Below are 13,774 nucleotides of genomic sequence, written 5' to 3'. Positions count from 1 at the left end.
CTACCCCACGCTCGCGTGGAACGGTCGGAAATTACCGTTATGCTACGGTTATCACCGACCGCTAACCTCTTAGTCATCTGTTAAAAAGAAACGGTTCCGCTGCTTCGTGGTAGACAACTGAAATCATTAGAGGACGTCTGCTACGAAAGAGCACGCCCGCGACGAACATCAGCGCGAACGAGCCGAAAGGACAACAAACGACTCATAGTCCAGCTTTAATTAAATTATTGGTAGCCTATGATAGAAAGTAGGTCACGTTCAGTATCTCTGAGATCTGTTTTTGCAAAGCCGAACGATTACGCCACTACTGTTTCTTGTTTAGATATTTTTTACGCGCTGACTTAAACATTTGGAAAACAAAGCGTTCAGTTTGCATTAACGACACGACACTGTAGTATATTTGTACATAAAGATCTAATTGAAGCACAAATTTTTATCGCACGCGCATTATACGATACGATAGAAAACTCTCTGAACAATAGTCGTACGCTATAACGCTAAATTCAATTACTAGATTGGCACAACAGCTTTTTTCTTGGGCGGCCCATGCTATTTAAACGTGTACTATATTCCAAAATGGACTGCTAAAAGGCACTTGCTCTCCAATGTTTGCCGCCGAGGTTTTGTGCAGGATAATTATGGTAAACAGCCTGTAGGTTGTGCTATTGTGCCAATGTAGCGAAAAAGTAAGATCAATCGGGGGTAATTGGCTTCAGGTGGTAAACCTAAGCAGAGATCCAAACAGGACCTCTATCTGAAACCTGTCGTCATTCGTCGGCAATAGGATTATGAAATTCGGATCCATTTGTAAATATTTCAAGGAAGTAAGGTCGCTGGTCAGCGGCTTTCCGTAACCCAGTTTAATTTCGGCAATGAAATTAGTTTCTGGAAAAATCTTACCTCACAAGACTCGGTCATTCCGCTGGACATAAGGACATAAAGGAGCGCAGACGGCAGAGCAATGAAAACCGTCTTCGAAGAGTTTCAGTGAACCTTTGTGTTTACGGGTCAGTACTACCTTCGTTTCTGCTTCGTTGCACTACACAAGCGGCAAAAATATTTAGAGCAAAGAAGATACCGAAAGCAATATCCGCTAAATGTCTTTTCGGAAATTTTTGGCAAAACAAATTCATACGTCCAGCTAAAAGACCGAAAACGAGTATGGACAACGATTATCGAGGCTAAGAAGTAAACATATAAAAAGTCGTGATCACTTTTGGCTACCAGCTCAACAAATTATAATATTTTTAATGAAAATATTGTAACATTTATAAACCTGTTTCTACAAAGAGCTTTTGCTACGACTCGGACTAGACGAATCCATTAAGTAACCCCATAGATGAAAATCTAATAACTTTCATGCACGTATGTTGGCTGGGCTACGTCACTGATTCGAATCAGAAGAAAAAAAATAATAATTTATTTAGAATCTGATTGAAGCAAAGCTAGACAAAAACTCCGCTCGTAGAAACGCTTTTCATTATTAAGGCCATTATATGGGCAGATCGTAGTTGTTTTCCACGGCTTAAATGACTATTGACTAATAAATACACAGTATCTACATCAGTAGCTTCCTAAGCGGTTATTCTCGTCCTTACAATTTGTTTCCGGCTTTTACAGTGCAATAGTGAATTGTATTCCTAGAGCAGGTTGACTGTTTATTTATTGGATTCTTTACTGAATCCTTTACTGAAGCATAACATGCTATTCAAGTAGAGTTCATTCTATAGAATAAACTCTGTGTATAATATCTTGATGCGCAAACTCTACAATTCTACAGAATTTACTGTCACATAGATTTAGCACTCTGCTTTTCTGCCAGGTCATTTGCATATCGTTTAGATGAGGCCAATCCACCATTAAGCAGCAGCCAGTGCACTTCTTCGTCGTCCACCGAAAAAAGTTGGCCTATATTTTTCTGTTTCTTTTTTTTTCTAATAGCCGATGGTGCTGGACGCCTAGCCGCTGCGAAAGAAGCTCACGGCCAGTGCTTCCTTCTCTAATGGCACTGCGCCAATCCACGCGAGTTAAGCAAAGTTCCCCTGTTGTATAGGTGTTTCAATGAAGACATACGTGTGTGTTGATGTAAATATGAGGTACCTCTATTTTCTATTATAGCGACGCCTGATAGCTAGCTAGGACGAGGGTCAATTACGTTGCTAGAGTCTATGATTAGGGCCACATGCACCTCATCAGCGTGATTGATATACAAGGCATGAGCTGTTTTGAATAAACTTTCGCTGCCCCAATCTCCCTATAGTGCCTGTTTTCGCTCGGATTTCTAATTCAGTAATAATAAAGAAGTAAAATATCTTCAAACGCGATTTTTACTGAATGGTGAATGAATAATATGGACGATTTATACTGAACAATGAGGGTTCGTACATGCTTTCATATGGAATAGAAATACACTCTGGTAGTAAAATTACAGCTAGTTTCAATTTCATAGTATAGACCTAATAACCTAGGAATCGGGATAACCAGCGGCACAAATATTGCGCTAAGAATTTTTAAGTTTTGAAATGTAATAAACCTAAAAGCTTTGGTACCATCACCAGTTCGTCCGTATAAAACATAAAGATTTAAAGCGATCTTTGTCATTATTTCATATTAGAAACACTGCTGCTGTGTATCTTGTCACTGACATAAACTATCCAACTGGAGCCTTTTTCGACAATATATATATATATATATATATGTTTTTTTTATTGTAAAACGCTTATTACTGTTACTGAAATACGTATGAACGTGAATTAAACCGTCGCTAATAAGTTAATGGCAGTATAACTTAAAATGTCTGAGTACAATTATACCGCAGGCATTCGTTTTCGCTCTACTCAATATATATAGTTAATTACAGGTCGATGAAAAAATCAGCTGATATTCCTGTCGCAAATCATAATTGAAAAAACTTAACACGAATCTACTGATATACTAATTAGTTTTCACAAACTTAATCTTCCTAAACTTAAGTAACGAATCCCGCTGTCCACGTTCACTTGCATGTCGACACCTTGGTTGTCATAAGGTGCTACTCAGATTGACGGAAACGGGAAAGTTTCAAAGATATGGTTACAGCTACAAGTTATTTACTAGGGTTAGCCTGACTGGTCAACTCTAAATGTATCCTTACGTCAGATTTGTTTTCTTGTATTGTATGATTTTTACCTATTTGCATAATGGGGACGTGTGGCTTCTGTGGAGTTACTATAGGCACGATATGTTGCTGAGTGACTGCTTTCGACCGTCGATTAATGCCACGAACCCGCCTCTACCTTTACAACATAGGCATAGACACTTGTGTGCGCGATTTCATGGGCTATCAACAGTTGGCAGAAAAAGATACACGAATGCACGTAGCTTTCACCACAGCTGTTCACAAACAATGTGGTGGCAGCGGCGCTCTAAAAAGTGGGCGTAAGTTCGGAAAAAAATATGATTAGTATCGCCTTTGCCTTTTTTTCGAAGTAGGAAGCTAAATTCAGATGGGGTAATGGCAGTTCGATTCAGCCCACTACGAGCTTTCAATTGGTACTCAGATCAGCCCTTTACATAGACTCATTGTAAAAGAGGGATACATTTCAGTATAAAGATTTTCAAAAGTGGTTGGGTAATACGGTTTACGTACGATTGACGCCACCAGAATGAGATCTTACCCTATGGGGGTTTAATGTGAGGCTTAACGTTGTTTTTAGCGAGACCACTACCCATGAATTCGCAATTTCTCTCTGGAGCTTCACTTCGAATCAGTTCAGATCTTTATTTAACAGAACTAGAAGGCCGATAGAAGGGACTGGATAGTGCCATCGTATCATCAAGCCGATGTCACCGTCAGGTTCCCCAACTCACCAGACGAGCTCATTGCGTGCACGCGAGTATATCCTCCACGTACATCCTCTTAACCTGGCCTTAGAACGTCATCTGAGACGTCCTCTATGTTTCTTAGATGCATCTTGATCAGGCAACCCCTTTCCTTTAAGGCCTTCCTAGTTAGGGCTTTGCCCTCACCCCAACACTTGCGTGATCAAGTAATGTAAGATACAAAAACTTTGATTCCATCACCAATATAACACAGCATTTTCGAAATGCGCCCTAACACGTCGTACATGCTTCCACTGTATGGGGGGCCGTATCCTCGGTCCATTCTGTGCGGCAATCCAGTTTGTGAAACAGCAAAATTGGTCATGCGAAACCAATTCAGTTACAAGGATTACCGGTTCATTTATTCAGTGTCAAAGCACTTGAAACGTAATATTTCAAATTCTCAAGGCCGACCAAGAATACAGAGACGCGTCTGCCGATGTTTGCTAGAACGCGTAGGCTTAATGAGATTCTAACTAAGAAAGCAATTATCTGGCGTTCGTTTTAAGGTTCTCTTCGTCTTGCCGTCATGTCAGTTAGAACTCGCCGCCCTGTTAGCTACTAAGCAGCGTTGTGAGTGATGATGGTAGGGTTTCCTTACTTTGAGGCAACCTTATAAGTTCCCAAAGGCAAAGGTGGACAACGTATCACTCCTACAGTGGAATGGGTTATTTGCTTAGTAGCTGGTTCACTGCTGTTCGTCTATCCAAGTTAATCGGTAAGAGGCGTTTAGCCTGTATAACGGGTTCGCCGTTATACCGGCTGCAGGCAATGTAGAGGGGGCGCAGCGGGGGGTCAGTAACAGCTGGGGAGGTCATTACGTTCAACAAGTGGTCGTTTATGGTGGATAGACCAAGTGAATACAAGTAACTGACCGAGGCGAGAGGCGAAATATAGCAGTCGCAAGCAGAATTGGCCGCGTCCGACGATTTGAGCGATTCATTTACATTGGAGGGATTTGCTGCGATTGCGAGCGCCGGCATCAAATATATACACTGAACTGTATTCATGCGATATATATATATATATATATATATATATATATATATATATATTAGTATTATGTGCAGCGCTTCGATCCCGACTCGTACAGCAAAGCGTTTTTAAACGGGTTTTCCATTGGAAAATGAAACCCAATTTTGTACTACCCAACTTCTTTAGCTTCGACAAATTGCTGCTATTTTATGAAATATATGTATTTTGGCCCAATAACTTTTTCTGCTGTATCTGTAGAGGGCAATCGAACAGGTAATATCCGTAACGATTATCTGAGTTAAATGAAGTATTGCTTCACTTTCATCCCTGAGACAATACATTGTTCAGGGTATAACTTGGTGAACGTATGCATATGGACGATATGTTTCAGCCACTTCTATGTGCTATAGAATTCTGCTTGTAAGTAGTTCAATTTCTACAAACACAGTCGGCAAAATATGTGGGCCGCATTAGGGCACTGACGATTTCCGGTCCCAGTTGAAGGCACGATATTCCTTGATATATGAAGGATTAAGCGCGATCTGTCAGAAAGCGCGTTTCACACAGAGGCACTTATTTGTAGAATCTTTGTTATCGTTTAGTTTTCAGGTGGCAATCTTAAATAGGCGATGTTCTAAATGCTGTGCTAGTATACCTATGACGCCATTACCAACTAAAAATTGCATCATCTTTAATTGCGGAGGAGCTTAACTTTATTAACGAAATAGCTCTAAACGGTAACTTCACACGTTGCAAACGAATTTGAGCAATCCTTATAATTATGCAAAAGAACTTAGGCATAAGCACCTTTGTCCACCATAGTCCTAACAGTAGATAAATCATTTATTGTAAGTTGTCAAATCTTTTGTTCTATAATAATATGATACAACTTCGTTTCATTCTACCTGGGGCAAAGGGGACGTTCCGTAATTTCTCGGTATACGTTGGTCCGTAGGCCGTGGGAGGACAGCTAAGCTATAGTTCGAAGGAATTCTACATTTATGTATTGTAACTTTTTTTTGTGGGGGGGGGGGGGAGGCGTATATGCAAACTACAGATGCGTATACTGATGTCTTAAGCCAAGACATGGTCGAAAATAGCTGAAATAGGAAAGTTTAAAAGACGACCAGTGTCGAATTTTACATCTAAAACTGCGATAGGCATCGCGTCTTTTTTGTCTATTTTTTGAATCGATTTCGTGAAAATATCAGAAACCATTGTTTAATATATTCTCACCAAACACAACTGTCGATTTTCAAAACACTCTTAATTACAGCGCAAGCGTACTTTCACATGCACTGTCTCATTGTGCCCTCGTTTCTTCAATATTTTGACTTCTTACGCGCAGCAAAGAGGCGATATAATCGTCACAGAACAAACCGAGACCGTTATCCCATCACACATTCATACTCGTACCGTTCTGTCTCCCTCCTTGGGTCGTTCTTGACTGCGCGTAAATATTTCTATGTCGGTTTCTTCTGAAGGTATTTATCTTCATACTGGTTACATACGATTGGACTCTTAGCGCGATATAGCGTGCAAACATGGCCTCTTTACGTCTTTCTTTTTCTCCCTCTAGCCTTCTCCCATTCGCGCTCCCTATTCTTCCAGCAGCAACAGTAACCGCAGCAGCTCAAAAGCTAAGCTGCCAAGTCTCTTTTTCTTCGTATTTTTAGCCGTCTAGCGACAACGACGCAGGTTACTCTTACTGCTTTTGTCCGAACAAGCAAGGCTTTAGCTAGCGCCTTGCGTATGGTATATGCCGAGAACATTAGTCAGCCGTTGCGACAATTTTAGAATGGCGTTGTCCGTCTCTTCGCCGATCCTGTTATTTCACCGCTGTGTTAGCCGATCTCATCCTTGCCCTGGTCGCCCTGTGGCTACTTTGTCTTTCTGTGGACTTCTAAAGGCGATGTTTGCTTGATGCCCCCAGCGGGCGTTAAATTGTCTCCCCTCTCCTTGCGTCTAAGGTCTCATAATATTTTTTCGCGCTAGCCCCGTTCTTTGCTTGTCGACTACACTTCTATTTGCACCATGGACATGCATTGCCAGGTCTACCAATGCAGCATTGACGACGTCCGTTACTTCGCAGCAGCTTCTACGACTGCTGCAGCTGCTGATAACGCTGCTGTTATCTAGAGCCGTCTTCCATGTCCTTCGCTTTTCGTGAGGCTTCGCAAAGTGCATGTCTTCTTTTTCACTCTGCCTTGCTTGTCTTCATCTTCTCTTTGCTTAACTCTCAAGTTTTACCTTTGGTGTTCGTACGGGAAGCACCCCCCAACAATCCCCAATCTATAGTCAGCCAGTATAACTGATCCCTCCTTCGGCGCCTTTCTACAGTCTTATAACCCAGCAGGAGCTTCCATTGATCCTGCTCACCAGCGTCCTATAGCGTTTGGGGCCCTTTCCTTTTCCTTCGGCAATTTCTCTTGCCTGTGGAAACAATCAAGGAAAACCAGCGAGATAGCGGGCTACCATTGAATTGCCAAGTGGGGCTAAAAGAGCTAGTGCGCCATAAGCACCTACGTGGCTCACATTTTAATTTTACTTTTTGCTAGCCGACCTTCCGTGCAGTCCGTTCCTGGAGCGGTCGAGCATCAGAACGACCGCAAGCACAGAAAGATGAGCAACAAAGGTGGGGTGTTGAGAAGTGAGCGGAAAGTATCTGACCGGAGGAAAGTTGGGTGGTAGAGTCCTAAGAAACGAAACCTGTCACTTAGTCTGCTATGTCGAGACAAAGAGCGTTAATTTTCGCACGGTGTTCCCACGTCGCTTCAGACTCCCGTTTATATTATTCTATAAGAGTGGACATCTGCCGATCGCGACGGGCCTGAAAACGCACGTGGATCCTTATTTGGTTCCAAGAAGAAAATCTGTGCCCCAATGACTAGGCATCGAGAAGCTATTAGAGCATACCCACAAAGTAATTCCAATGCCAAGTGTGACGATCGACCTCGAGAACTACGCTGCCATTATTTAGTGCAGGGTACGCCGAGCAGACATAGGCTGTCGTTTGAAGATACTCGCTACGTAGCTAGAAAGGCCCGAAACCTCCTGGCGAGAATGCAGCCGTCTGCTGGACTTCTAGATATAGCCTTCGAGGCAATATTTCGAAAGCGTACATATAGCACGGGAATAAATATTTGGAAAAGTAAAAGGCTACGAGGTAAAGAATTAACCGCCCAAGGGACATGTACTTGGTTGGCTGCTTGTCCTACTACATAGAACAATAGCTTAGTGGCTGACAGCTTCACTAGAATGTTCTTAACAACCTGCAGCGACGGATGGAATAACAAAAAGAAAATAAGTAATTTTGGGCCAGTCTTCCGAATTCCTAGTCCGAAAAATAATGCAAGCGCTGTAAATATTCGTAATGAGATGGGGTCACAATCTAGGTCCTGTTTTTCAATTTTGCTGTTAAGCTACCAACTTGAGAACATCGGTTAATTAAAAGCCCTGTGAATGTACTCCCGCATGCCCAGCCGTCTTTAAAGATAGCAGGTTCCAGTAAGCCCTCGCCAGGCTAGCTACAGAGCTCAGTTTAACGGTGACCTTCACAAAGATGGTAGCGATGAAATTCATATGAAAAGGTAGAATGGCAACATGGGACAGCGTTGTCATATCGGACACGCTCCTAAAATACGTTAATAAATAGTCATATCTAGGCTTCTCATGCTGTAGGACGGCCTTGGCTTCGCCTAGTACACAGGTAAACGATGTAAGAACGCAGCGGCTGCAACGACTCTCTTCGATCTCAAAATCGTTCCAATAGCAGCGTATGACTTCGACGTGATATGGCGTAAAAAACGTCAGGCAACTAAATCGACTGCAGGCGTCGTTATTAAAATGCGCATTGGTATTGGACCACTCAGCATAAAGTAGGCACATCGCCTTCGCCAAGGAACTTCGGCCTTCTCGAAAAATCTCGGCAGCAAAAACAGAAATTCGCAGAAGTCAGTGTTGACTTTTGCAGCACTGAGGTGAAGTAATTTTCGATCGATTACTTTCATCACGTGTTTTGTATCACATCGGGCTTCTACACACCCACTAAGGACTGCCCATGTTTAAAACGTGGCCAATCTTGTAATAAATATTATGCGGTACGATGATCCGAGCTACACTCGCTGGCAAATCTTACACTGTGACGAAGATATATATAATGATACTTTTCATTTAACTGTGTGTATATAAATATAATTATAGCCTTACGTTTGTTTATTTGTTGAATTGATAACAATTAGATTATGCATAGTTATCAAGTTCCCAACTTTTTAGCTGAAAGAGACTTTATAAATTCGTTGAATAAAGGAAATTACATCATACGATTGTGTTATCATTCACGTAAGCCACTTTGGGTCGGGGAACGGTCAACGGTGTATCATTTTGTCGGCGGTATGGCTTTTCGACCAGCGACTACTATTTCTTTTGGAATCGTCAAAGTAGTTAAGCTAACAGTCAATAGTAACGTTGGTAAGAGATGGTAAATGGCACACCACCGTATTAACCGGTCATGGCTTGTTCCATGATTACTTATGGCATAGCTAGCGTTGACAACCCAGCGCTTGTAGTGATGCTCCATTGCCAAAGTCCGTATTTAATTTATGAGTGCATGCTTTCCAAAAACGTATTAAGTACACATAATGACAACATTGTGTTAAACTATTGTTCAGCTGCAACGAGTAAAATTGATGTATTTTTAGTTTAATTACGCGTTCTTCGCGAATCGTTCTCAAAAATAAATACTTCTGATGTGGCCGAGCGAATTCGATGGCTGTTTCTAACTCTATTTATCCTTTTGAATAGTTTCTGTTTTGAACACACACAGACTCATCGAGTGGGCTAACTTAGAAAGTTGAATAGGAAGTTGTAGGTAATTCTCTGCCCCGTAGTAAGATCCGGCATCTTCCTTCTAGGCGCTCACTTGAAAACTCCTATACAATATTTACTAAAAACTAACGGGAACATCATTCTTTGAATATGTAACTAAGAAGAAGAGTTTTTCGGTTAGTCAATGAAGCAGCTGCGCTCGGTATACCGACTGTCTTGATTGTTGTATACTAGCATGATCGATACTTAGACCTTTCGAGTGATTCGTGTAGCTGTCGGATACATTTGATCCGTCAACGGACATCCAAATAATATTTAAATGTACGTTAAATCTTTTGCACTGGAAATTAATTTCTCGACCAGTGAAAACAATGAATCTCAATGGCGCTTTGTATTTTGCATACAAGAAGCCAATCAAATAAGACGAGCATTGTCTTCACCACGAGTACGATCTATATAGGCAGTTATTTTGATGGATGCATGAAAAAACAATTATATACATATATACACTAAAAAATCTGAATACTTTCTTACAATTCATCGCAACGATATTCAACTGATCCGAGTGTCTATCATTGGAGAAAGCATTGGTTACATTCAAGTACTTGGTGAGCCTGTTGAAAAAACGCATCTCAGTAGAGCCTGGTCAGCGCAGGCAACCTTTAGGCGCGTAAAAAGTAGGATTTATAACAGATATAGTGGCTCTTGTTATTTCTATCAAGAGGTGGAATTTTAGAAATTGTACTCGTTTCTTTAAATGTTAGGCGTTTCGGCAAAAGAAACCGTTGATTTCCTTAAACTCTCGATAGGGCTAATTGCTGCGTAGAGTTTTTTGAATCGAAACGCACCCAGCATTCATTCGTATTCTTCGTGCTGCTGTCCCTCTTTGCTTGTGGAAGGTTGAGGCTATAAGGACCCAGAAACGGAAATCCCACTCGCGTCGGAACTGCCCTAAACAACCAACGGTAATCACGAGAAACATGCCTTTCTAACTGTTAGTCTAGCGAGGAGTCCAAGTTTGATGTTTCGACTTTAAGACATCCGGAGGGATCGTCCGGAACGTAGATTCATCTTAGTGTGTGCCACCTAACTTTTTTAACCTCATCATTGGCCCTTTAGCCTAGTTACTAAAAAAATCATCATTATTTTTATTATTAATATGTTCTTATTAGTTGTTTTTACCAATGACCGTCCCTCAACACACCTGGTATTTGTCTACTTTTAGAAATATGTTAAATGAAGCTATGAACATATTGGCGGTTTTTGCGACATGACACTAAGCTTCAAGGATATCATGATTAACGCAAGTTATTGAAAGCATGTGGATGCAAACTTCAGAAAGGGGAGATTCTGACAAACGGAGAGGAATGGGAATTTGAGGACAATACAACCATGTATCATTTGAAGCTCCTTCGATGCAAACACCCATCATCGGTAAAAATCAGCTTAAAATTTGAAATTTTGCAAAAAAAACAAACTTAGCTCGATGTACGATTCAAAGGGAAGCAAATTCGAAGCATACCGAAGTATTTCAGGTAGCGACAATAAAAACTTGAATGTTAGCTTGATGATGCTTGATAACTTGAGAGGTCACATATTCACGGTTCGAGTTTAGCAAACTTGACGTGGCACATTTTGCCAATTAATACACACGTTTTATTTGCCCTGTCATTATATACGAAATGCGATTTCGAACATGACCATATACTGCGACAATAGCCCCTTTACGGTACGGGATAGCAGTTAGGTATAGAAGATCTTAGTTTTCAGTATTAAGAACATAGCTAGAGCGGTGTGGCTGGTCGGTCAGTTCTTTTAGTTTTGTAGAAAACTTCCGTACAATTACACAGTTCAAAAGCGGGTAGAATCCTCGATCAAATGAGAAAAAACTGAACGATATTGTGACGACTATATGCCACCTTGAGGGGTGGCCCGTCAAATTTCTGGGGCTATCTTCTAAAAATGTTTGATGTCGAATGCGGCTCCGAATAACAATAGCTGCCAAGTTTGATAACCACTCCCTTATCCGCACTTCGTTTTTCTAGATTCAAAAGCTTTGGAGTCATCCGGTCCTATCGCCCGGCAGCAATGGCAGGAGCCGGTATACCCGCCATTCCCGAACAGCAATGGCCACGGGCGTTTCGCCTCACCGATACGAGGGTTCTTCCGCTTTAGCTGCTAGCCATCTGAGTGACCGTCCGGATCGTCGGCTCATGATCGTCAATGGGATTCATCTGCACAGCGATACCCTTTCTGCAACCCGTATATCACTTCATGTATTTCTAGCCAGCTGGGCATCCTTCGTCACTGTTGCCGCTTGCTGCACGAAGCCAAGTGCTGAGCTGTGCTGTCTGTAGGACAAGCAAACGCTGTCAAGCCAGCTAGCCGACTACCCACTCTCTTTAGCCGAGAACGAGAGGAGCATCTCTCTCTCACTCTCTCGCATTGTAACTTTCGCTCATGTTCCTCTCTTGTGATCACTCACCTTTTCCCTGCCTTCCTATGAGCTCCTAGAAAGTCTCTCTGTTCGTTTCGTTTCCCGACTTCCTCGACATCGCTCCCCTCATCCCTTATCCGCTCCGTCTAGCTGAATTGCACCAATAACAACAACGGTAGAGGCAAGGGTCACTGTAAGTGCAACGGCAGTCCATGAGTTCCCTTTAATCTTATTCCCCTGATCGTTGCATTTCGTACAAATGTACCAGGCGTACTCAGTATATCGGGCGAGCCGGTAACCGAGCTGCTGCTTATGTTCTCTTTTGCTGAGTCAGAAGGGAAGGGAAAGCAGGATGGATATATACAGATGGACAAAGATAACCAGGAAGGAACCAACTGCTTTTCGAGGCTGGTACCGGAGCCGCTGCAAATCTTGTCCAGCGGCTTCTATTGCCGTCACTTTCACCCGTTACGGTAAAAGTAAATTATCATAGGAGTGCACTAGGCATCAAAACACAGTGTGGCTGACACAAACTGGCCAGCCTCCCAGCTTTTGCTGGCGCTGCTTCTACGAAAGGGCCAACCAAGTTTCGCTTTAAAGCAGTCGTTCTGCTTTGAAGGGATCCCACGTCTCCGCTCCAGCTTTGAATGGCTCGAAATGAAGCTCCAAGTTTGAAGTTCCTCAGAACCACTTGGCCAGAATCTAATTCTATCTACATGGAATCGTGCTCATGTCGAACGCGGTCAAATCGATTTCTCGACGTCCGTATTATGGTATTGACTGACTGTTTCATAATCCGTAGGTGAGATTACCATAACAAAATTGTGTGACGCAGACACATACGAAAATCTACCGTGCAAATTTGAATTGAAATTGTAGCTCTCATAATCGGTGAGCCGAACGTCCTACGTCCTACGCTGAATGACGGCATGACCATTCGTATGTTTGAATTTAAGACTTCATTGCAATGGTTTTTCCCGAGAAGCCAAAGCAATCATTCGAAGTGATCTTATATAAATAATAGTAGCGGTAAATAAACAAGACGTGTATTTAGCGAAGTCAGCCCAATACAATCTTAAAATGTACATATCACTATATCGATATATAAAGACTTAATAGTGTCATAACTTAGCAACGGATTTCTACTTCTTATAGACTTCGTTACTCTTTTATTTAGAGTAAACTGATTTCATACGTTCAAAGTGACCTGATCTTTGAAGCGTTTCTTGGGTGACTCTACTAGCTATAGAAAGCTACTTAATGTTAGGTGCTGAACATACGATTACTTGAGCTATTTGGTGCACCAGCGTCATGAATAAAGTACGCTTTGAGTTAAAAAAACCTCACGCGATTTTAACTTAACTTGGGGCTGCACCAGCAAAACTTGACCGGGTTAGCCATGCAGTTCTGAACTTTGAGGTCTAGCTAGCTGAGCATGTGTGTACTGTAAAAAATGGAGCATTGCTGGGAAATTTTTGCCACATAAACAATTAGAGCAAGGGTTATTCAATCCAAGAAAAATTCGCGGATGTATTTTTGAAGCGGTTGCTAGCAAAATACCTAGTGAACGTAATGAGCTCTAGAAGATGCAATAAATCGCTAATGACCTTTTATTAGCAAAAATATTAGCGGAGGGCCTAGTCTTCGTTTTCTAATCCGTACCGAATCACCTAA

General features: G+C 41.9%; 1 long non-coding RNA gene across 1 annotated transcript; it reads left to right on the top strand.

The window, feature by feature from the left end:
- Positions 1-5,572: 5,572 nt before the first annotated feature.
- Positions 5,573-13,231, top strand: LOC111263968 (uncharacterized). The gene is made up of 2 exons (XR_002682554.2): positions 5,573-10,628; positions 11,709-13,231. It is a non-coding gene; the product is annotated as an uncharacterized LOC111263968 (long non-coding RNA).
- The last annotated feature ends 543 nt before the right edge of the window (positions 13,232-13,774 follow it).

The sequence above is a fragment of the Varroa jacobsoni genome, unplaced genomic scaffold, assembly GCF_002532875.2.
Source record: "Varroa jacobsoni isolate VJ856 unplaced genomic scaffold, vjacob_1.0 scaffold_805, whole genome shotgun sequence".
NCBI classification, from domain to species: domain Eukaryota; kingdom Metazoa; phylum Arthropoda; class Arachnida; order Mesostigmata; family Varroidae; genus Varroa; species Varroa jacobsoni.
This window is presented reverse-complemented; position numbering and strand designations above follow the sequence as displayed.